The sequence below is a fragment of the Salminus brasiliensis genome, chromosome 7 (assembly GCF_030463535.1).
Source record: "Salminus brasiliensis chromosome 7, fSalBra1.hap2, whole genome shotgun sequence".
In the NCBI taxonomy this organism is placed as follows: Eukaryota; Metazoa; Chordata; class Actinopteri; order Characiformes; family Bryconidae; genus Salminus; species Salminus brasiliensis.
The window spans coordinates 33,891,465-33,917,951 of NC_132884.1; the positions used below are offsets into that span (position 1 = coordinate 33,891,465).

General features: G+C 41.0%; 1 protein-coding gene across 2 annotated transcripts in view; it reads left to right on the plus strand.

The window, feature by feature from the left end:
- The window catches only part of grm4 (glutamate receptor, metabotropic 4), a 201,740-nt gene continuing 175,253 nt past the window's right edge, over window positions 1-26,487 (plus strand). For both annotated transcript variants that reach the window (XM_072684705.1, XM_072684706.1), the window contains exon 1: window positions 1-363. The gene's annotated coding sequence lies outside the window, so the exon portion shown is untranslated. The remainder of the gene's footprint in view (window positions 364-26,487) is intronic.

The window sequence follows — 26,487 nt, forward strand, 5'->3', positions numbered from 1 at the left end:
TCCATCCTCACTGGCTGGCCTTAGGTAACGGTCGCCGTGGTGCTGATTGTGTATTGTAGATGAAAAGCGGCGGTAATGAGTGAGTGAATGGAGTCGGAGTGTTGGGGAAATGGGCAGCGCTTGCGCTCCGAGAGCGTTTCAGCACCACTCCGGGCGGACAGCGCAACAGCTCGGATCCTGATGCGGGGGATTCCTCTCTGAATTTTTGGACCGCCGGGGTGATGGAGCTCGCCTCCCTGGAAGCCAGCGTACCTCATCTGATTAACAAGGCACCAAATAATCAGCTCTTGCCTGGGTCTAGCTGATAATGCGGGAGCTCCTGGTCGATACGCAGTAAAGAAAGCAGCAGGACCAGCTACAACGGTGAGTGGGAAATGGGTCAACTTTGAAATTTACACAAATTTACAGTTTTCAGACGAGCAACTGACTTAGGAGTATAAGTGAACAAGGCAGGTCCAGACATTCTTATCAAATGTGTTGTTACCTCTGGACTGGAATGAGAGGCATGTGTCTGTGGCGACACATTTCATTGAGAGGTTAGGCTACTGCATACTACTGAATGAGGACGCTGGTAAACTGGTGAGTAATTAGGAGGGGCAATAAGAGAATTTCTGTGCTTTATTAAAAGGGATTTGTGCAAAGCTCCAGTGAAGCAGTAGCAAAATAAGAACCAAAACTGAAAGTTTCATTTTTGACTCATTTTATAAGGTCTGTAGTGTTGTCTAACGTTTTTACCACATTTCTGACAACAGGTCCTGTCTGTGTGCCATGTGCAACAATAGAGAACATAGTGACACAGAGCTGAAGACCTGATCTTATAATCTTGACTTTGAGATTGGTCTAGACCATAAAGCTGCTGGGCAGGTTAATAATGTCATGACAGGGATACAAGAGTGTCTTTCAGAGCATGTTTTAGGGTGGGATAAAAGTGCCATTAAATGATCTTTGGAGTGATGTCACAGAGGAACCACTGTGGGTTCATTAAGAACAATGGGCCTCTTTCACCAGTACCCTTCTTAAAATGTTTTTGAGAAAAGTCTCTACAAAAAGTCAGCATCAGATTCATGTGTTTTTAAATGACAGACCCGTCTGCAGCTCTGCTTTAATGATGACCAATTCTATTGTCCTTGTACACTGAATAAATCCCAAACAAGAACACATGCTTGAAAGTCAGAATCCTCACGAAAACTACGTACATAGTATTAAAGATTAAAGTTCTTCTTAAGAACAGTTGGTGAATCAGGCCCTTCCAAGGGAGGCTTGAGAAATTTCCACTCAAAACCCCTCAGCTGAGATTTCTTTACAGAACCAAAAGATTTTGTGGCATCACTCCAGACAATAAAATGTCCTAAATGGTTCTTGGCCTGAATTAACAGATGACTGGACATTTGTGGGTGCTCTTTAAAAGTGCTTTTAAAATTGGACTTGCAAAATGCAAGGATTAAAGAACCATTCAATGATCAGTTCTTTCAGGAACCAAATATCCGCTGGATGCTTCTTTGCTTGGGCATGCTGATTAGCTCTACGAAAACTCTTTAATTGGTAATCTTGGCTTGTTACCTTGGATGTGAGATTGGTCCAGACCACATAGCTTCTAGGGAGGTTAATAATGCCATGGCCTGGATTTGAGAGAGTGTATTTGAGAGAATATTTAGGGTCTTTGGAGTGTTGTCATAGTAGAAGCACTATGGGTTCCCTAAAGAACCATTTAAGTGATGTTTAAGAAATTCCCCACATGAAATCAGTCAGCTGAGGTGTTCTTAAGGGGAGAAGTGTTTTTTTCTGTGGCATCACTCCAGAAAATAACATTTCCTAAATGGTTCTTGGCCTGAATTTGCAGTTGAATGGATGTTCATGGAGTTTTTTAAACATCTATTACAATTGGACTTCTCATTTACAAAAACAGATAGTTAAAGAGCCATCAATTGAAGAGCCCTTTCAGAAACCAAACATATGCTACATGCTTGGGAAACTCTTTAATTAGTCATCTTTGCTTGTGATCTTGGCTGTGAGATTTGTCCAAACCACAAAGCTCTTTGGCAGCTTAATAATGCCATGGCCTGGATGTAAGAGAGAGTGTATTTCAGAGTATATTTTAGGGTGCCATAAAGTGTCATAAATGGGTCTTGGGAGTGATGTCATAGTGGAAGCACTATGGGTTCCCTAAAGAACCATTCAAATGTTTTTTCAGAAGTTCCTACTTAAGACCACTCAGCTGAGATGTTCTTTAGGGAGCCAAAAGTGTTTTTTGTGGCATCACTCCAGAAAATAATGTTTCCTAAATGTCTCCTTCATGCAATTTATTTTTGGTTAGGCATGCTTTATAGGTCTATGAATTCTCTTTAATTGGTAATCTTGGCTTATGATCTTGAGAGATGTGAGATTGGTCCAGACCATAAAGCTGCTGGGCAGGTTAATAATGCCATAATGTGGATTTAAGAGAGTGTGCTGATGTCAAAGAAGAACCACTAGGGTTCCCTAAATAACTATTTAAAATCATGTTTAAGAAATGCCCACTTTAACCTATTTAATTAAAATAGTCTTTAGGTTTTCTTCTTGTGGCATCACTCCAGGTAAATGGTTTTTGGCTGGACTGAACAGTTAAAGGAATGTGTGGAAGTTTCTTTAAAAGTGGACAGATTGGTAATCTTGGCTTGTGATCTTGGCTGTGAGATTGGTCCAGACCTTAAAGCTCCTGCCATGGGTTGTCTTGGTCTTAGCCTTTAGTCTTGGAGATAACTTAATGTGGATAACGCACTGCTGGCAGCATGCCTGCAGAATCCTGCTGTTGTACCGGGACAAGCCTTGTCTAGATCTTAGCCTTATTGAGTATTGAGGGCTTATGCCTTCTTGGGTCCCATCTTGATTAGAGTGCCATTATAATACTTTTGGCTGTGCACTCAGTTTATATTAACAAAAAGAGGATGCAGACGTTATACTTTGGTTAGCAATTTGGAAAATAATCAGAATGTGAAATAGAAGAATGTGTAAAAAAAATGAGAAGAGTAAAAAAAAAAATTCACCCATTCTACACGGCATATGCACCCCCCCCCCCCCCCCCCAACAAGAAACAGGCTAAGAGGAATTCAGAGGCGGCAAAGATGGCTTTCAGTTTTGCAGATGTCAAAGCTTGAAGCAGTGCATATGAGCTTGGTTGGGACCACGTTGGTCAGTGAAGTATGTTCTCCATGACCTTTCCGTAATGCCACACTGACACTTACAGTATGTGGTAGCATAAATGTCACACAATTATCTACCGTGAATGACGGCCGATGATTGTATGGAGCTACGATTTATAGTTCTTCCTCCCTTCCAGTAGTGATTGTGGGTGTCGATCTGAAGGACTTTTTGGGCAATTGCTGGTGCTGATAGCCTGCAGCTGTGCGTTGTTTCAGCATGGCTTTGTCACGGCCTGCAGCTCCACTGCATGCACTTTAAATTTAGAGCAGCTGTTTTTTCAGAACAAGGTTTATGCTTGAGGTTAATCACACTGCATTGTGTGGGGGGCTGCCCGGAAAAAAAAAACTGTTAACATTTAGCTATAATCGTTGTTTTCTCAGAGCACCTGCTCTTTTCACAAAACACTGTTTATTTTGCCTCTGATTTGCTGCTCTTTCCCACAGATCACAGTATCTCCCGCCACTGAGAGGTGTTAACAAAACAGATGGTGAAAGGAAATTAGATTAGTCATATTTCACCTCCTGTATGCACTCGCCGTATATAGAATAACATATTTCAGCCTTACTTAACTGGCCGATTTTGCCCTGGAATCACTATCTATAATTTAGATGCTCCTCCAGCATGCTAGCTGCATGGATGGAGTATTGGCTTGCTCTGTATGCTTAATGCATACACCGTCTACACATTTGGCATTTATTATTGATTACTCCGTACGGTAACTGTATTCCATCAACTCAACGGAGACCAGATGCTAAAAGGTTTTCTATTTACCACTCAATCAAAAGTATATGATGTATGGAGGTCTGTGATGTGATGGATTGGCTGGCACCCCTTTTATTATGGGATTGGGAGCTATTGAGTTCTTCTGGCTTCACTAATGGTGAGATGGAACGTGTGATACTGTTAGAATAGGGATAATTATAGTATTTCAGTTTATTTCCCAGAATGGGCAGGTCATTAATGTCATGGCATGGATATAAGAGAGGTTATTTCAGAGTATCTTTTACAGGATCTTTTACAGACCTGTATAGTCTTAAGTGCCATAAAGGGATATTTGGAGTGATGCCATAGAAGAACCGCTATGGGTTCCCTAAAGAATCTCACTTGAAACCACTCAGTTGAAATGTTCTTTAGGGATCCAAAAGTGTTTTTATCTGTGGCATTATTCCAGGAAGTAAAGTTTCCTAAATGGTTTTTGGCTTACACGAGCCGTGCAATGAACTTTGTGAAGGTTCTTCAAACTTTTTAAACTTGCATATCTATTTAAGAAAATCAACTCTTTTTATAGAAACATCCAATGAAGTGTTTTAGGAACCTGACATCTCCTAAATGCTCATTTACTTGGGCATACAGCTTTACAAAAAACTCTTTAATTGGTGCAGATCCTTTATTTGTGGAGGTTCACGCAATTTTAAAATGTTCTCAGTTTTATGCTAAAAAAACAAACAAACAATGTTTTAGAAGAAAATCCTGTGGTTTTATAAATAACAATGATCATAATAGAGAGCTAGACTAGAAAGAACCTTCTTGTGTCGTGACTCAGAACCAGTCATGCTCAGGCATGGTCCAAGTCAACCAGGCCTACTGTGAGTACAAAAAGAAGGGAGTGTTGTTGATTACATTTAATATAATATAATATCATATATCATAATTATAATCATAATATCAAATAATATCATAATATCAAAATCCACCTTCCGCCTTCCAAAGAAGAGGACCTGCATCTGTGGTTGAAGTTGCTAAATTTAAAACATCCATCCAAACATCCACACATCTGCTAATGATTTTGTGGAGGGGAAACTCAGTTAGGCAGACGTTAGCCTAAGAGCTACCTTAGGAGGCTCACAAGCACTGATGTGTCAGCTTCACCAGACCTTCATAACCAAGCTGTTTCTCTGGGTAAGGATGTTCTGGTGTTGGTTTCTTCTCTCCATAAAATAGAGCAGACATGTGGATGTTTGAGTGGATGTTTTAAATGTAATCATAGTCTTTAATCTTTAATTAAGTCTTTAATCATAGCTGCAGGTCCTCTTCTTTGAAAGGTGGTAGATATAAGTTACATGGTGCTCCACAGCACGCCGATCTTTTTGTGTTGTGTTCGTAACACTGTTGTTCAAGTGAACTTCTCCTCTTCTTCCAATTATTGTGAGACCAATAGAGCATATTATACCACCCATTGTATGTTTAGTATCGCTGTGGTGATCTATATCAGTGGGTTGCTGCCGTACCGGAAGTTCTAACACAGCGTAAACAAAGATGCCCCATTGTGCAATGGAAAATAAGGTGCATGGCATCGCTCAAAGAACCTTTATAAACACCTCTTTTAATCCCTCAGAATCAAGCAGACTGTTTTTTTGTCACTGTGCCTTTAAGATCACTGTAAATGACCTCTTTTCTGGTGAGCTGCCCTGTATTGAGCTTCATTGAAAAAGCAATGTAGGCTCCCACACTCCTTATAACATCAATGTCAAAGCTGCAGCCTGAATAGACGTATGTGTATAAGTGAGTGAGTTCCTTTTTCCAGAAATGGCTCTTTATAGAACCTTTTGTTCAAAAGTTCTTTAAGGATACATGTGTGGTTCATCTGCAATGTCACTCTAAAGCCCTCTATCTGGCACCTTTATTCTTAAGGGTGCATTTCTCTGGGACAGCCTATACAGAAAAGATCGTTCAGTACGTGTTTTCAAACAGAGCCACAGTTCAGTGTAATTGAGACACTTTGCCAGATATTGATAGGTCAGGGCTGCTGCCGTGAACTGGCACTGGAGCAAGTTCTAGTTGGATTCTGCCTCCGAGCACACTGGAGAGTTTGTTGTCAGCAAATGAGGACTTTTTTAAAAGATCAAAACCCTGTGCCACAGGGGAAGCTCCTCTCCTATCACGGCTTAATTATGTGAACCAACTGACGACGCATAAATCCAAATTTAGATTTTTATTCGGCTTTGTGTTTCGGGCTCCTACGTATAGATTTTCTGCACGTTTTACCAGACGGCTCCCTTTGGTGTGTGCAGAGTGGACGTGTGTACACGGAGCACAGTTATAGCCCTAATACATTCTTCACATCAGACCCCTATGGAGAGGCATAGGGCAAGGCTGGACATAGATTGATTAAGTCTGTATCTTATTTCTTGCATGCTCTCTCTCTCTCTCTTTCTCTCGCTCTCTCTCGCTCTCTCTCTCTCACTTACACTCACGCACAGACCTCTGCTGAAACCTGCTGATGTGCTGATGCTGCAATTTTACGTAAACCCTGCAAAAGCCCTTTACATTACATTTCTCTACAGCAGAGTTCTACCATTACTTGTTGTGTGTGTGTGTGTGTGTGTGTGTGTGTGTAAGTCAGTGTGTGTGGGGGTATGTGTGCGTAATGGGACTTTTCTAGTCAAACAGAGTGCCTGCACTCTAGCCCATCTTCCTCTCTTTCCCCCCTAGCAAAGGCCATCTGCTCAGCAGAGGGTCTGGCCAAACAGCTCAGTTGCTGGGTGAGAGAGCAGACCCACCGCTGTCCCGGCTGCCGTCAATCTCTCTCGACCCCAAGCAAAACCTGCAGTCAGTGAGCTACTATGAGCTCAGTAACTTCTAGCAGTCGCTGAACTGACCTCCTTTTTCATAACTATTATTATTATTAACAGCTCTATATCAGCAGAGCACTCTCACATGGAGAAGCTGAATGAATTGAATGCAATGGAGGCCTTGACGGGCTGGCTCCTGGCTTTGGCCCTGCCTTGGCTCATTCCAGAGTCATCGCTCGCAGTGGGATAGTTGCAGGGTATTGTCCGTTTCTCCAGCCCGAGCCAACTCATTAGGGTCGGATCGGTGCTGGCTTCAGAATGTAAAACAAGAGCTTTGTTAACGGGCCGGGCCTAAGCTCTCCTCCAGCCGCTGATTTGTGTTTGTAGGACCATGGTACCGCAGTGTTTGATTCGGAGTGTGCTCGACAAACAAAGGCATATTTGGAAACTCTCAGCCATGAATGACGAGAATATCACCATTAGTCAGATGGGCTTACAGTGACTTGGCGGAGAAGCGATGGGGGTGTGAAAGAGGGAGAATATATCATTCATTGCACTTCAAACACTCATGATTGTGTAGTTGTGATCACGTCTTCATTCACACTGAAGAGCAGCAGATGGAAATTACAAACAGAACATTTGAGGAAAGGTCTTTCAAATTGCCTTAGAGTCTAAAAGCAGCAGTGCAGCGCTTTTAAATGGCTCTGTGTTTGGCCTTATAGTTCAAGGAAAAATCTTTCATTGGTTTAGAACCTTTATATTATATAGAGTTCTATAAAGCAATCTTTACCTAGTTTAGATCTTTTGTATCTATATCTATAACTGCTTTATCTATAAACTTTATAGAGTTCTATAAAAATCTTTAATTTGTGTAAAACGTTTATATTATGTAGAGTTTAATAAAAATATTTAATGTGTGTAGAACATTTAAATTATGTAGAGTTCTATAAAACAATCTTTCATTAGTTTAGATCTTTTTATTATGTAGGGTTCTATAAAAATATTGAATTAGTTTAGAACCTTTATATTATGCAGTTCTGTAAAAATATTTAATTGGTTTAGAACCTTTATATTATGTAGAGATCTATAAAAACTCTGTCACTAGTTTAGATCTTTTGTATCAATGTCTATAACGGCTTTATTTATTAAACTTTCTATAACAAATAATATAAAACATAAAAATATACAAATATAGGAACCTATATATTATGTAGGGTTCTATAAAATATTGAATTAGTTAAGAACCTTTATATTATGTAGTTCTATAAAAATATTTAATTTGTTTAGGACATTTATATTATGTAGAAGTTCACTGAAATGTAGGTTCCTTACATAATGTAAATGTACAAATCTACAAAATCTGTTATTTAAAAAAATGAAGACTGTCTGTTTTTCTGTCCAGCTCTGTTCACACTGGCCCTTTAAAAACAATCTGATCTACAGAAAGGTTCTTTAGGTAACCATAACTGGTTATTCTATAGTACTGCTTCAAAGAGCTTAAAATGACAGGAGGAAGGAACATGCGAATGTGAGCTCTCGCTGAGGAAGGCTGGTGAGCTGAAATGCGTCTGTGCATTTTGTCTGTGAGTTCAATAAATATTCAGTAAATGAAATTAGTGCTAGCCTACGCTTCTACAGTTGGAAGTTCTCTAGTTTCAAGTTTTTTCACAAAGAGGGAAGCCTGTCTGTGTTTCGAAAGTCAGCACTTGTGCCAGACCCAGGCTCAAATTCTTCTTCTCCAGTAACTTTAAATAGCGAGATCATTGTCAGCCAGTATGTCGAATGAGTGTAAGATCAGCATTCGTCACTGGACAACATGGTGGCCACCCAAATGATCCATTTTCAAGCCAATTTGAACCAGGCTCAAGGTGAACCAGCTGATAAGAGAGTGAAAAATTGAAAAGTTTCAAAGTTGTCAAGCAGATCTTGAGTAATTATCAAAACTGAAATAAGCCAGCTTTGCCAGTGGGGAGCCCGTCTATTCTGAGTTCCTCCGAGGCAGATCCTCATGCATGCTGAGAGAATCCCTACGTCACAGCAGTCAGCGTGTCCCCCCTTAGCGTGCCTCCTGTTAAATGGAGTGTGAAATGAGCACATTTAGCTAGCCCACTAGCATCATGCTCATGACATGGGCTCTTCCGCACTTTGGAGCCAAACTCACACGTTCCCGGATACCCCCTGCCAGTCACACCAGAGTCCGTGTCTTCTCTCATCGGCTCACATTATTCATTTCATCCATATGCATAACTTGTACAAACAGCCCTGCTTTCTGAACGTAAAGTGGAATGAGTGGCTAAGCACAAGTCAGTGCGAGTGGCTTTATTTGACATGAAAGAGTTAGTGAGTGAGCACTGTGCAAGTTGCCCACCGAAGTTATGCTGTATCACACACATCAGCATAACAGCTTTATGTAATGTAGCTAAAGAAAAGGCTCAGATTTATCATTTAGATGCAGTTGCAGCTCTATGTGGTGTGACTCTTTTATTAGACGGCCCACAAGTGCATTCTCAAGGCTCTTTCATATGGAATTGCATTGAGTGAGGGGTTCTGCCATGCACTACTTCTGTACATATTTCTAACTGGAAGGTCTATGTGACCAAAAGGATCTGACTTACCATGATTTATACATGAAGTGGGCGATAACTTATACATGATGATACATGATGATGTTTCTGTGCCTTTCCTTTGTTCTTATGAAAGCAGTGAGGAGGAGGCAGATTCTCGAGGGGGAGGCAGGAGGCAGGTGTCTGGAATCTGCAGCTATAGAACCAAATGAGCTTGGGATGGGAATGTGTAATTGTCCTATCCTTCCATGCTCCGCCCACTAATGCCTACTTTCATAGCTTTAGTTGAGAGGGAGGACAAGCTTCACAGGATGCTGACAACAATCTTGTTTAACCTAATGAGAAACTGTGGCACACATCTCAGGTTGTGTAAATGTAGAGGATGAGCAATCCCAGCAAAAAAGGTTCTATGTAGTACTGATACAGGGGTGACTTTCAACAATACATGAACTCTTTTTGATGCTGCATAAAACATATTTTTTATTAATCCAAAGAGCCTTTAGCAAGGTAAAGGAACCATTTAAGCATCCAAATAGTTCTTTGAGTTGTCTCAATAGGTTCATTGCCTTTACTAAAGATCCCTTGAACAACCCCTTGAGAGAAAGTTCTGTAGAGTTTGACCATTTCAGTTTTGTTAGCTAGATTTGCTAGCTATGTAACTTCTTATGTCATAGCATATGCTATTACTTGGCATGGCCAATGGTATGTTAAGATATTTGCCAATAGCATCATGCTTAAAATGGAAAGCACAACAATAAGCTTTCAATGGGCTTTGAGCTTTTGGTAAAACCTAATTATATGGGAGTGGAGTTTTCATCAACATATTTTAAGCAAATTTTTACATTGTTATTCAACTTCTTTTCAGGTTTATAATTTTTTTTTATCAATTTAAATACATTCTGTTCATGCAAATAAAAAAAGATACCTAAATGTTATATTAATCAGTGCATCCACTGCTTTCATGCTCTTAGGACGCAAAATTAATTAAACAAAATGCAAAAAGCTGGGTAACATTAAAGTTTCTCTGGAACCTTGCTTTATAATGTATTTCTCATGCTGTAGAGAGCTTTAGACTCTTATATAGGACATATGGAAAAACAGTCTAGTTTGCTTGCACTTTTGTGATATTTCAATAATTTGCTTAAATTGAATTGACCACTCACCTTGCAAAAGTATGAAAGATTTACCCCTGAGCCAGTCATCTGCTCCAAATATTCCTTTCTTTGTTATGAAAAAGTCCTCAGAACTCCTCAGAACCTGCCATGAGAACAAGAGCGGAAGTAAATTTGTCTAAATTATCAGGGCAAGACATGACAGAAAGGCTTTGCAGGGGAATGTATAATGGGGAATGTATTGTGTCTGTCAAACTATCCTGATCATATGAAGGGCAGTGCTGTTTTTATTTCATGCTGTTTTTTAAACATGGAAAAGTTTGAGTACCACACTCACAGCTCAATATAAAACTGCTAATAGCCAGACCTATGCTAGAGCCAGGCTGCAAGATTAGCTAAACTTGGAATCACTGTATTTGCTACAATGGCATTACAAAAATATTACTGAACTTTTCAGCCTATACATATTATGGTTAGCTGGGTAGCCTGAGCTGAAAGTTTGAAGGGTGGTTGGCTTTTCTTAAGCAAATCCATTCTACAACTGGATGGAAACCTGACTTGAGCCAGAGAGACAAGCCGCCCAAAGTGTGATGCAGCACAAAGTATCTGTAAGATCTTGGGACAGTTTGTTCATGGGTATTTACTGTAGCTGTAAGGAAGATGGAGATTAAGTGAAAAGATCTACATCTAGTCTATCGGTTACTTTGCACAGTTTCTCATCCAGTTGAAAGGGACTTTTGGAGCATCCAGGAAAGCTCACCAATATTGCAATAGCTAAAAGGGAATGCATTTATTGGTGCAGCATGAAAAAGGTCTACCAATTCTACCACATACCAGAATAGTGTGCCACAGTTTCTCTCAGTATGTTGAACAGGACCTTTGCCAACATTTTGGAAAACCTGTACAACCTTTGCAATACTAGCAACAAAAGAGCGTGTTCACAGGTAGAGCATGGATAAGACATTTCGGTCCTTGAATGCAGGCCTCCATGGACCTTGTCACAGGGAGAGGAGCTTCATACTGATAGGTGTGCTTTGTTGTACTCTTTCAGCCTCTGAACGTCGGGGAGGAGCCGTGCCTCATTCAAGCAGCTCTAACAATGCGGAGCGGGCCAGCTCTCGGCTCATTACAGGGAGACAGAGGACGTGGCTCCACAGTGGAGTCTCAGGATTTGATAATGAGATGTAATTATTTACCATGAGAGGCCTCAATTAATAATGCATGGGCTGCAACCCGGGGAGAGGGGTGCACAATGCTCTGCGAGCAGCATGGCGAAGCATGTTAATTGTTGTAGTTCTGGGAGGAAAAGAAAAGGCTGCAGGGATTTAATGAAAGCCTGCGTCTTCTCTTGGCTGCAGTGGCTGCGTGCCTCTGCAGATGAGCACGCCTGTGTGTGCGCATGGTGAAGGGAGACCCCACAAGTCCTGATTTATCTGATGTCACGCAGGGAGTGGGTGACCCGCTGTAGATGCGATTGGATTACTCCACAACCCGCTCCCATCCTGAGAGCAAAAGGTGGAGGCTCGGAAGACCCTCTTATTGTTGGTGCGTCCACATGCTGACATTTCGGAACAGCACTGGAGGATTTCTGATGCATCCAGAAGGCATGGTCGCATTGTTCCACACCAGCCAGAGCTCTGTCCTTGTTTATCTGCGGCTGTGCAGAAAGCGCGGCTCGCAGGCTCTCTCTCTGATCTTTTCCAGAAGCGCGTCAGTTGCACGCCGCGGGAGCCGCCTGCTCTGGAGGTGTGCCTGGGCTGAAGGCACAGCTGTCGTCACACCTGAGCACACTCCGCAGGTGTTCCGGCACAGCAGAGCACAAGGTCTGTTTGGGTTTTGCTGTACGGAGAAAGCATGGTTACATCTAACGTGCACGCTCATTTCCTTACCAGTGCAATCTTCTTTGATGTCACGGTAACGGCCGCCAGCCTATAATCTACTGTGTGCTGCTGGCCTTACATACATAAAGCACATTTAAAGCGTTATCTGCATAGAAAATGAAGAGCCTATCGCTGAGCTAATCCATTCCATTACAGGCGAGAGCTTCTCTGCGATTAACTGGGGTTCATTCTGCTTCTGTGTGAGACCTGGCCTTATTTATTTTGGTATGCAGCCCTGCAGGCCGTGCAGCATCTAGCGATAATGGCAAAATGGCAAATTTCCTAAGGATATTAGACACACACACACAAGCACACGTACACACAGTCATGCAAAGCATATGGTGGGAAATGAGGGCTGTTTGAAAGCTCTCTCGGCTCTTGGTTGTGCTATGTGGGCGTTCTCTCATTGTCTTTCCCGCGGGGGACGCTCTTGTTGTGTTGCGGGGGAAGGTTGAGCTCCGAGATTAATGAAAAGCACCGTCTTATTCCGTAAAAAAAAAAAAAACAACACATCCCCTCAATCTACTTAACGGCACACGTTCCAGTAGCTCGCTGGTGACTTGGGTTTGTGTGCTCCCATGTGTGCTGGGGGCCACTGTTGCGATTTCCTCTTCTAATACCCCAGAACTGCCTCGGGCTCGTTGCTTCCCAGGGTTTGCCACAAACTTGTCACATCCATCATTGCCATCCGCATTCGGCTGCAGCTACTTGTTGCGTAGAATGGAAATAAATAAATAAATACGAAAAAGAATGTGGTGAAAACAAATGTACTGAAAGAATATTGAATATGAGCCAAAAGAATCACTAAAAGAAAGAGGTCTCTCAGATCCATAGTTCAGCGCTATGACAGAGGAGAAGAAGCAACAGAGAGAAAGATGTCCTAGATTTAGCAACAGTCGGCCATGTGGTAGAAAATGTTTAGAGATGAACTCCAAACTACCATCCAGAATGTGCTGCAGAGGGATCTTTGAACAATACCATAGAAGAACCAGAAAAGAACCGTGTTTGGAGATGCAGTTCAATTGGAAACGGACCTATAGCCTATGGATCGCTGGTGGGCCAAAAGTGTTAAACTTCTATTACTAAAGAATAGCCCCAGAAGTCCCTGTAGTTACTAAATAACATGCATTAGTGTGTAATAAGCCTTGGAGCGTTAAGGGTTTTTACCAAGGTCATTTCCGAACATGCTTCCTTATGGAGTCAAATGTGTCTCTTCTATAGCATCACCCAAAGAATTCTTTGTTGTTGCACCGTTATTTATTTTTTTTAAGTGTATATTAATCCAGGGTCACACTGCCGGTACACTAGTTCTAACTTAATCTCATTTAGGAGACCCCACGGGCTCCTTGCAGGTCTTCCACAGAACTACTGAACACGCTGCAACTGTCAAAGTTATTCAGTAAAACAGCAGGCCTGCTCTTGGTCTTGCTGTTATTTGTCCCTGGGCTCAGGGAATATGGCCCATAGAAATTCTGTAATAAGCAAGCCGCAGCACTCTTGTAAAGAACGTGGGGCTTTTTTCCGTTTAGATCCGCACAACCTGACATTGTAGGCACTGCCTCAGCAAAGTCAGAAACCAATGAATTATGTAATACAAAAACAACAGGAATCCATTATTATTTATCCATGCTGATAGGACATACGCTGCGGAAGACAATTTGAGAAGGCAATGGTTTTTCCCTTTAGACTGTGTGGTGCAGGGAACTTCAGGGCGAAGGGGAGTGGATAGGGCACTTTTTCAACTCATTTGCAAATGGACTAAAATTATAATTTCTCACTTGTTCAGCTAAAGATCCAAAAAATGGAGGAATATTTTCTGCATTTTTGTTTTTTGTGAGCAACCATATATAGAATTTTTTTGCTCCTTGCATCCCCCCCCCCCCACCACACACACACACACATTCTGGAAGTGTAATTCATGCTTTAAACTACGTACCACTAAAGGACATGCTATACACACTTTCTGGTCAAGCTGAGAGACACAGAACCATCAATAAAAATTATGTGTACTGATGTGGTACAGTTATATTACCAGATTTTGACACCAATATGACTATGCAGTTCTCGCGAGAGTCGTCCTGCCCACTTCTCCAGATATGCCCTGTGCAGTTAGCAGCAAGCTGACCCCTGAGGAGCAATGACTTGCTATTCTTGCTATTATAGTCAGTGGAGCATCACAATGGCTTTAAAACTTTTTTTATTTTAGGGTAAAAATGCTACATAGTGGTGCAATGAAATAACTACATTTTGGGAAAAGAAAGATGCCCTTAGCCCCTCTTCCCAATCTAATGTCCTTTAAATACCATCTGTACCATGTTCAAGTGTCCATAACAAACCTTCACAACCGTCCTCCCTTTTACTGCCATATCTCTCAATCTCTGAGTTCTCACCACTCTCTTACTGTCTCCTCCAAATCCTCATTTTTTTAATTTATATTATAGAAGCAAGTCCTATCAGAGTTTCATATTGAGAGCTTTACATTTTTTATATCTTATCTTATCTGAAGTAAGGAAATCCTAAACATCTCTATCAAGCTTTATGATCAATTTTTATGATATTTTTTAAGCAACTGATAATATATGCACATTTCAGCTACATGGACTTACACCTAATGAAACCACAGAAAATTGTAAATTGAAGTTCTAGTTAAAATACATTAAAAAAAACAGCATAAAAAAGTGTAAACTAGACATTTTAGTAACCTTGATCTTGAAAAAATAATTTTGCTGTAGTGATCCACATTGCTGGGGGGCCCACTAACTGGGTCCTTGCCAATTTCAGTTTCCATTTCCCAAGATTCAAATAGTCAAGATGCTGTGCTATGTCTTGCAAAAAACAGCCTCACTGTTAACTCACTGTCCTGGTTATTTGCTGGAATATGAGATATTTATTTGGAATGTTTTTATTGACTTTTACGGCGAGAACACGTTTACCACAACCACAGCACTCCCAGAAGTGAAAAACTGCTGTTGCACTTTCAGTATAATTTCAGTATGATGCCTTGAGATGGAACAGGAGGGATGGTAGGACAACAGGTAAACTGTCAACAGGGTCTTGGGCACCTAAGGCTCATTGATACAATCTATGGAGGCCCAGCTTTACAACTTACAGGAAGCATATGACTTAAAGTCTTTGCTGCTAACATTTTGGTTCCAGATATCACAAGGTAGCTTCAGAACACTTGTGTAGTCCATTCCTTAAATAGTCAGATCTGTTGTTGTGGCATAAGGGGGACCTATTCAATTAGGCTGTTGGTTCTAATGTTATGGCTGATTGGTGTATATATTATTAATGTATTGTTGTAGTAAACATTTGTGAACCACTACATGTAATAGTTGTCTCAAAATATACAGTAGTATCCTTTTTAGTAGCAACAGCTGAAGGTAAAAGTGGACAGGAGGACAGTTTTTTTCTGTCAAGTTAGAAGATTTCTGTTACTTATTACTTAACTGGTCTTATAATCAGTTATAACTAGAAACTATTTTGGTTTGGAAAACAAGAAGCTCTTTTATTATAAAGCAGGGAAGAACATCTCACTTGACTTGTTACATAAATCATGGTACAACTGATTCATTAGACAGTGACTTACCGTGCATAGCTTACACACACAGTGCCATACCATGCCAAAGTGACAGGATTGTCTTTTTAGCATCTGCAAAACTGACAAATGCTAACCGAAGATCTAAATGTGCAGTATCGTTTAGAAAGCACAGGATAATATGCATTGTTTGGAATCAGTTTCCAACCCAATTAAACCTGAGACAGACTGTGTTACCGAATTACCCAATATTCAGAAATAAAAGATCATACCCAAAACATTGGGTATTGATAATTTAGTTTTTAGGTCACATAGGCCTTTTACCTGTTTTTCATGGAGTATGGCTTCGAACATTCGGTTTGATAACTGATCTGTAATATGCCTGACCTTTTATCTGCAGCTATAAGCACTAGTTACTGGTGGTGGGGTTTTAGTGATAGAGCCATACTGTGCTGTATGGCTCTCAAATAAGATACACCCACTCTGCAAGGATCCAAGCCATAATAGCTCCAATCAGAGGAGCCAAAATGAGCCCTCCAGCAGGATATTCAGCCACCAGATGGGAAGGCCTGCATGTAATCATTTACACGTTTAGACCAGTCAGCTTGTCAGCACTCTTTGTATACCATAATATGGATTATAGATATTCTTTGTTCTATTCATTTTACACTTTATGGGCAAAGGCCTGCACATGGCTTCCTTCAAGTGAAGCATGCCATTCACTGGTCATTATCAATCTGCCCTGTGTTTGCAGGAGAACTCTAATTGCTCAACTTTATCGATGTTGCTTGCAAGGTTTGGCATCCATCTACACCATGGGTGCCTAGAACTGCTTCTGGACATCTACCAGCTTGGAGAATTTAGTTCCAACCTTAATGTAACTCAATCTTCAGGAGCTTCACCACAGTTAATCACAATCTTCAGGAGCTTTAGAATACAAGAGCCAGGTCCCAGGACCTTTAGGGTTTAATAACCTCCTACAGAGACCATACACAGCCACTCTACCCTCTAAAAAGGAGGCCAACCATGAAACGGTGGTTCTCAATCTGTTTGTCAGAGAACCTAAGATCAGTTCAGATTTTTGCGGCAAGCCAATTTGCAACATTGGACCGCTTAAGGGTTCCTCAGAACAAGTTTGAGGACCGCTGCCATAGAAAGGATTTTTCAAATGGTGCTTCTTTAAAAGTCTTTATAAATGAGATGTGTGTGTGAAGAGCCTTTTTAAAGATTACAGAAACTTGTGCAATCCAAAGATTTTAAAACCATTAGAAGATTCTCCTGCACTGCACATCCAAACCAGGAGCAACTGAGGAGCTTGTCTTTTAAGAAAGTAAGAAAAAGTGGATAAAATAAGCTGTTCAGGAGCTCATTTAATCCTGCTGATTGTACTGTACTTGTGCCTCTGTGGCCAAGATTGACTGGTACATCATTTATATTGACTAGAGCACAGCCAGTCGTGCTCTCATAGACTCCAGTCCATGATGGTGAACACAGAATACGATCTTTGAGCTACAGCTCACCTCGGCACTGCAGAAGTAGCACTGATGTTGAATGAGTCATACTATTTGTGAAATGGGTTGATGGCTCAGCGTAGAACTCACTTCCAATCTCATCGTTGGTAGTTTTTAATAACTCTCCTGCCACTTTAATGCAGGGAACCCACTCCGGGCTTTGTGATTCATCTGCAGTGGTCTGGGAAATCAGCAGCATTCCAGGAATCCAATCGTGCTCTTGTCCCTGCAATCCCTCATCGGCCATTCGGACTGCTTCTAGTGCTTTGCCTTTCAGTGACTTTCTCCAAGACCATGAAAGGTCCACCGAGTGAGTGCTCTCTCCACTTCCCTCTGCAACCTCCCAGCAATCACCTACTTGTCAGTATGTCAGCCAACATTACAGTAAACCCCTGGTACAAGCGAGCAAGGACCAGCGTGGCTGGGGAACTGGAGCGTAACGGAGGCCGTCACTCGCAGGGCTGGGGAGGGAGCATTCTCCTGACCTTCTGCGGCCTTGGAGGATTCGAAGAACAGGCCCTGCGTGGGCGGCTGTGGTGTAGGACAGGAGATTCTCTGTCACAAATGATCTACACGCCATGCACTGATGTGAGGCGAAGGCGCCAGTCACGTGCCGCCTGCCCACTATCTAAGAAGACAGGGGCGCTGCCAAGGCCTTAGGCCAAACACAGAGGTGCTGAGGATGCTCATGATTTCCGAAGCCATTGTAACTGGCCAGGGGAATTTTGGTGAAAGGACATTATGCTGAAGCTCTCCAGATCAATAGCTCGGGCTGACCTTTTTCAGCTCATTTATCATATTAGCTTATGAAATTGAAAATACATTTAAAACTGCCTGAGCAGCCTCCTCTTCAGAGCAAGGCTGCAAAAATTTCTTTCTTCTTCCCCCTCATCTTTTTTTTTCTTAATTTATTAACGCTGCTCAAATGTCAGCTTGTCTCCCAATATAATAGTCCTGTAAAGTAACCCTAATCTGGACAGCTCAGTTAGGTGCACTGGTCAGTCTAAACATCCTCAGAGGGCTCTAGGCCTCTCTCATTTTGGTGCCATTGCCCTAGACAAGGTGATGATGTTCCGGGTTACACCTCTCACTATGCAGCTCAACTGTGGGCTTCCTCTGGGGCTATGCTCTGTACTAAGCGCCAGGGAGTCGAGGAGATTAAAACAGGGATTGAAAAGGCTGGCAGGCCTGGGCAGCCGTGTGGAGGAGGCTTTGACACACAGAGGCTTCCCAAGGGAGCTTTATCTTGTGGCCTGTAGCTCTATTTAAATGGAGCGAGCCCAGCTCAATTCATAGAGCGCTCACAGGGAGGGACCTACAGAGACTGAAGCTAAATGGACTTGCCCCTATTGACTGGGCCTACTTGCCAAACGGATAATTCCAGTGGTTTAAACATTTGATTTTCCAAGATTACAATAATTAACCACGGCCTCTTTCCTGATTTCCTGATTCACAGGTTAGAAACAGCACTCATTGAGGAAACATTACCAAGGAAATTACCATGTTGTTTATCTGGTAATCCTTACTAAACAGTCATTTTATCTGAAAATCATTGTTGTTATCTCAGTTTCTGAACAAATTCTTTATCAGTGGTAATTCAAGAGTGATACAAGCGCTATTTGAGCTGAACTGTTTTACCAGAGGACATTCTATAATGAAATTCATGAGGGATTTGACTATCAGCTTCGCAGAACTTCGGCATGGGAACTCAGATAGCCCAAACTGAAATGTCATAACTGGGATGCACACATTATCTTTATGCAATAGATGCGATATTTAGTGACAGTAACAATAAGACACTGCTCTTGATTATCTCTATTGGCAGTTATTTAATTATATTATATCGTAGGATCAGTTGGAACAGGATTCATTTTTCTGAGGAACCCCAGTAACCTCAGTAGGCTGCTCAGAAAGTGTAGGCATTCGCTGGCCACACTTTAAAAAAAGCAACTGCAATTTGGGATTTTGGGTCACTGAGATGAGGAACTTTGCATGAACACACAAACACGCGTCAGGCCAACAGTTCTCACCCTAATATTGTGCCAACAGGATTTTCTGTGTTACCTGAACAAGTAATTCTGGCTGGTTGTTTAAGCTTTTGCACATGCATACTAAGGCACACGAACAAGCGCTACAGGGTTTCTTAATTTTGTACACCAGGGGCTTCAAACAGCGCTATCACATGCAGTTCCTGAAACATTCCCATTGGCTCCTGGCATCATCTGTTTGCATATTGTGTGTGTCTTTGCACCCCTTCACTGACTGTGTAGTCATTCCCTCTAGACTACCTTCTCTTGGGTATGCAGTTTATGTAGTATATTTTATGCAGTGGTTGATTGCCTGGCCTTAGTGTTGAAGGCTGTAAGAGCAAGTTACCATGGATTGCTGAGTGTAATTGCTTGCCGCTGTGGTACTGTAGTGTTCACTCTTGCATTATCACTGACCATACTGTCAGTTTTTTTGTTTGGCAGATAGTTAATAGTAAAACCGCAGCTTTAACACAATTACAATAATTTGCTGAACAGGAAATTTGTAGTTATTTTAACATAAAGGTCTTAACAGCCTGAACAAAATGATGAAAAAGTTGGTGAAATAAATAAATCTTCTTAAGAGTGACAACCAAAGCAGTTGATCAGATAACTAAAGTACTTTAGCACATCATGTTGCCTTTAAATTGAGTTTTCAGAACAATTTCTTTTTCATATCGCAGTGTCAGATCTCCTGAGTAATTCTGCAGTTTATCCCACAGTATACTGTAAAACATTGTCAAATGAAATGGGGCTATATAGAGATCATTTGTTCAGTTCAGCTTCAGCTTGCTTTGATTTATAGGGCCTTATAGCTTTTAATCTTGCACAGAAAATGTAAAAAAAAAACAACAACAACAGAGCCTTGTTTTCTTCATCCCCTCAGAAGATGTTCCCTGTATAAATATGGAGTCTCAGTGTATTCTTGTGACAGCACAAGTGTGCTTACATACCAGGGTCTGCAGGGCAGACTTTCGCTGTCCACTCTAATAGCACTCTAGCAGTGAGAGAAACAGAGGTACACAGGGCTGTACCAAAATTTCACTCATGCAAAAAAAACAACCACCAAACAAACCAACCCATGAGAATACATTGCCCGTTTGCCTTGAGAGTGAACAAATAGGTTGGTTATAAATCTTTCATATGAGAAACACAGGTTATGTACAAACGGGTATTCCTAAACTTCACCTGACCTCTTAAAAGGTGCCCACTGATGACATTCAGTGTATAGGTTATCCATGTTCTAGATCTGAGATAGGGCCGGTATCCCTATGTGGGATATGAGATTGTGATGTGATGGTTGTATTGAGCCTTTTCAGATCATTAGACATGTTCCAAAAATAAAAGCTCCACAAATAATCAGAATTTATGAATTATTGAATGGCCTACATAATGAAAAACTGGGTGTTTGTTTTAAATAAAGACTGCTTGTTGTTAAACAACTTTTTTTCTGTTAAACAAGTTATTGTTCACTCCCCAGACTATGCAGCTCCAAAAATAACTATCTGAATTTCTCATTTTTGTGATGCTCCACAGACCAGTTCATTTACTTACTGATGGTTTAGCCCTGCCTTTTTACTTTGAGTTTTCAAGGCCCATTTCCACGCATAGGGTGGCCAGTCAGAATAGATGACATTTAAATATATCAGATAAAACTAGAAAAGTGCATTTCCTGAAGGAAATGCGTAATGGTTGCACTTGGTTGTTTGAATAGTTCCCACTGCTTACTGGGCTGTGGTGGTTTCTCTGGTGTTGCTGGCTGATTGCATTGGTGTTGCTGGTGGTGGATGCTATTGTCAAATACAACTACTAGAATAAAAACAACAAATTATGTGGACATACATCTTTTGAACTGTTTTTTGGTGCAAAATCAAATGTAATTTTTAACAGTTAGTGTGCTTATTGTGTGTGGGTCAGGTGTGTTTATTATGTGTGGTGTATTTATTTGCTTTAAATTCTGGGCCACCTTAATTGTAGGGCTATGTTAATTGAAGTCCCACCTTAAATTCAGTGAAAACATAAATGTTAGCAGTTCCACATTGATTTCAGTGTCAGTGTAAACTCTGTACCACCTTAAAATAAGTTCCACCTTAAAAGTCAGTACTTAAGTGCAGTTCCACCTTGGGAAAATCATTATGTGTGCCGATACGGCTGAGCATTATCTTGATATCTAGAAAACTGCGGGACTAGATAGGCGTAAAAAAAACTATGACAAAAAACTAATACTAAAAAAAATAAGATGTGGGAAGACTTAATTATGGATGTTTTTAGTACATAAAACCATTAAACCTTTTTTTTATAATAAAACAGTAATCAGTGAATTTTTATTTTAATATTAAAACCCACTGACAGGTGAGGTGAATAACACTGATTATTTTTACCTTCAGTGCCATTTACTAAGGTGTGGGATATATGAGGCAGGACGTGAACAGTCAGTACTTGTTAAAGTTTATGTGTTGGTGGCAGGAAAATGAGAAAGCATGAGGACCTGACCACTTTGGCCACTTTGACAAGGGACAAATTGTAATGGCTAGATGACTGAGACAGAGCATCTCAAACACGTCAGGCAGACCTTGTGGGGTGGCCCTGGTATGCAGGAGTTAATACCTACCAAACATAGTCCAAGGTAAGACAACCAGTGAACCCATGATGGGGCCATGGGCACCCAAGGCTTACTGAATGTGGAGAACAGAATTTAAAGGATCTGCTGCCAATGTCTTGGTACAGTCCAAGCCTTAATGCCCTGGAGATGTTTTGGTGGAATGGCAGAGACCTACACAATATTTGGCATTAAATATTTGGTTTTATTGTTATGGCTGATCGATGTATGTAGTAAGTGGAGCAGGTACAAGGTAGAGTATGAGTAACTATGAGTATGTTTCTTTTCCCTGATTTGGATACCAGTCACACTTTCAGAATTCCTGAGAAACTAGGAGAGTGTACAATGTTAAGAACTGATCATTTCAAGGTAATGCAATATAAAACGATGCAAATTCCACAAGATTAAGGTTAAGAAGAGCTTTGAATTGTACTTTCAAATTGCTGCTGAGTAAAACCTCCTACAATGAGAGTAAAGCACTTAGATATCCATTGTTTTCCCTCTAAAAACAGCAGTGAGTGGTAGTTCTGCTCTGCTTTACAGACTCCTTCACAAAGAGTTTTGTGTGAGACTCTTTTGTTTTCACATTTGTTATAAAATGATCATATAAATGATCACTGGTTACCAGGAAAGCAGGCTATCTTCATCTACAGTGGCACCTCTCAAGGGGTGGGATATATTAGGCAGCAAGTAAACAATGAAGGTGGTGATGTTTTAAAAGCAGGAGAAATGGCCAAGTGTAAGGACGTGATCTACTTTGAAAAGGGTGAAATTCTGATGGCCAGATGACTGGGTCAGAATATCTTCAAAATATCACTCAGGTATTGTGGGTTGTTACCGGTATGCAGTGGGTAGTGGTTAGATCTGATGTGGTGGCAGAAAAGGGACCTACTTAATATTAGGCAGGTGGTATTAATATTATGGCTGATCGGTGTAAGTCAGTGATGCTTTGTCGGGTAGTACCACGGCCTCAACAAGTCAAATTGAGCAAAATATGTTTGCAGTATGGAAGACTTTGAGAGTAGGAGGGAAGAGAACTCTGACAACGTGGGCTGGAATTCTGAGCCTGCTTTGAGCTTGAAGGCCACATCCTGCTTTATTAGGATAGACAGATAGGAGAGATAGGACTGAGGAACAGATTGGAGATGAAGGACTGGTGGGTGCAAAGGTAGCTCCTTCTTCTAAAATTGAGTTATTTCAGAACTCCACTAAAACCTTTAGCAAAGGGAATGAAAACTGTGTATGTTTTTGGTTCAGTGGACTAAGGCATTGCCACTGGGTCATGCTAGTTGCTGCTTGCCATCTGGCTACCTAGCAATGCTGCATCAGCGGCAGTTTAAAAAGAGGTGGTGGCTGGCGTCACATGTGTTTGAGGAGACGTGCTAGCCTTCGCCCTCCTAGTATTGGTGGTATTACTAGTGATAGGAGGTGTTCACATGAATGGGGATTGGGTAATTGGTCTCCCAAGTAGAAAAGGGGGTGAAATTAGAAATAAATTCTATTAAAAAAAAAAAGTTTCACTCAGCAACAGTTGTGTTTTATCAACATTATGGCCTCTGAACTCTTTAGCTGCATATTTTGGATGCATCCTCCTCTCTAATGAATTGAGGCAGGCAAATTAATTGACAGTAAGATTCCAAACTCTCTGGCAGTGGATCCTTTGGTGCTTGTTCCAAATAGCCTCAGAACTGGCATTCAACACTCAGCCATAAATGTGATTCAGTAAGCCATAGCTATTTCACTCTCTCTCTTTCTCTTTCTCTCTTTCCCTTTTCTCCTGGGACCCGTAGATTCATACGTGAGGAGGAAACCTAGAAGCTTGACACATATGTGAGAAAAAATCAATATATTTTTGTGGACTCTTGTGGACACATTAAAGAAGGAGAGACACTTGACACATTTCAGAGTGCTCCCTGAATGCCTTTCCTTTCTTCTGGAACCAGTACTTTACTCACATGAAACAGGTGCTGGAAGCAAACAGATCAAATGCAATCAATGAAAAATGTATGAGTTAGCCAGAAATTCGCTAGCCGCGTAATTAGGGCTGTTTCTGCACTCAGTGGCCTAGCTCTTTAACATGGTGCTAATGGAACTGCATACATCAGCATTGAAATCATTCTGCATAGAGTTTTGGTAGATACACAGGTCATCAAATATTGACCTTTGATAAAGGGAGAATGCCAACATGTAATGATGTTCCATCTAATGCTGACATGCCTGTAGTACTGTGCCTACCATCTCCATGACAACCAAGGACGAGCATTGTGATCCATAACCCCAATACTGCCTCCCGCAACCGACAAATAATTAAGATCCAAGATGTAAGAAATAAAAGTGAGTTATACTTATCTAACCTGTCATGCCGTTCACGAGAAGAGCTGGTATAATTTGACGCTCAAATATCTGATGGCCTGTAATGAATACAGAGAGGCTTAGAGAAGCATATTTTCACACTCAGTACGGCAGCAATGGAATGGTCTACAGTTTTCCAATGTTTTCTTCGTGTCATGGGAAGAAATAATTACATTTCATGTCAAAAAGTAGTGATTCATAAAGTCAAAAATTCAAGATTATTGAGAGAAATACTCCACTTACTTAATTTCACTTGATTCTCCTACTTGCTGCCTGCTACACACACACACACACACACACACACACAAACTCACACACCTTGCTCTGATTATATTCAGTGTCTGTCTTGTTTCCAGCAATATGTCAAATAACTTCCACACCTTTCTAGCTCCTGTGTCATTGATTAGATTTTGTTATGAAAGTCAAATTTCTGGAGTTCACATTCAGAATAGATATGGATTTTTTGAATAGCCTTTCCATTTTAAATTTTAGTAGTCAGACAGCAGCAAGTACTCTCATGTGGCTCTGTCTCGGGGTTCACAGTCTCCAAATCAATGCCCATATAATATATAGTCTTTAAAGACTATAAACAAAGGAATATAATACTTAATCATCTTGGTTGGGAATTGTTTTTTTGTATGGTTTAGGGGAGAGCAAGGCACTACCTACCCCCCCATATATATATATATATATATATATATATATATATATATATATATATATATATATATATATGTATGAATACAAGCAACATAATAGCAGTTGTGCAAAAACCTTACATCTCTTTTTTTTGGCGTTTTCACCTTTTGACATAATATGAATCTGGCAGTTGTTCTTTACATTGTGTCCAAATTTTATGCTAAACAGACCAATAGAAATGCTCCAAAATGACTCGGAATCAAATCTATTTATACTGACTTCCATTTAAAGTTCTCCTGCAAAGTTGCTATTTTGGAGATACAAGTTTTTTTATGCCTGCCTGCGGTGATTCGCATACCCACCCCTAATTAACTCGTTGCCAATTCCAGACATTAACTAGATCACCCCCATCACATAATGCCACCATCTGGGAGGCTGGCGACTAGCAAGTGCTTCCTCTGAGTCGTGTGAAGCGCCATCACACCTTTTCAAACTGTCATTAATGCAATGTTATTTACTAACACTCTTGGAGAGTAAAACTAACTGCTAAGTCAGCTAACAGATGCTTGTGTGTGAAAGGGCCTTCCTACGCACCCAGAGAGAGAGCGAGGCCAATTCTGCTCTTTTGGACTCCCAGCCACAGACGGCCAAAGATAGGGCCGTTACTCAGAGAGTTTCACTACCTGGGACGCCAAACATATTGTTTATGAACAATTCAGCTGAAAGTGGCACGAGTACAAACAATACAACATACTCCATAGATGAGGTTAGTTGTAACAGATGGACGGCCGAGTTGAAGCAGTTTGTCAGGTTTTGTGTTGTTTGAACCACAACCTGAGGATGAGCTTTTAAACCTAAATTCCATAACCTAGGTCTTCAGATCTGGACCTTGAATCCAGTTTCGAGTCTTCAGTTTCCAATTATGCTAACCCCTTAAAAAGCGTATGGCCCACCAATGGGCTGAAAGTGTGATTACAAACCTCTATTACCAAAGAATAGCCCCACCGGAAGACCCTGTAGTTACTGAATAATATCCCTTAATGTGTAATAAGTCTTGTGTTTAGGGGTTAAGGAATACTTCATGTAAGTGCTCAGGTAGTGTCACACCCACCAAGGATTACAAAGTGCAGGACTGAAGACCTCTGTCCTATAAATTCCCATCTCTATCTCCTGTTGTCCTACGACAACAGGTTGCACCCCACCACCATCCTGCCACCTGCCTGTAGCTCAGTCTTTTCTCTTAGTCCTACTCCACTTATCAGATGGAGGTTTGGCCTTCTAACTCAAAGCAGAAGCCACCTAAAACTCAATTACAGTCTCACTTGCATACTATGATCATCTATATATAGTATGCTTTAGATGAATCTTTCATCAAAAAATAAAACAATGTACTGTTTGGGGGGGTATGGACATCTCTCACTGTTTATTTGGGATGGCTCATTCATAACGCTGCATGAAAACAAATGCCAGCTATATGGAGGCCTGGTGTAGCTGGCTAGCTCTCACTTGAGTTGTTGAAAATGGTGCTATATTATAGCCAACATGACAGTGATTGAAAAGAATACAGGTTGGA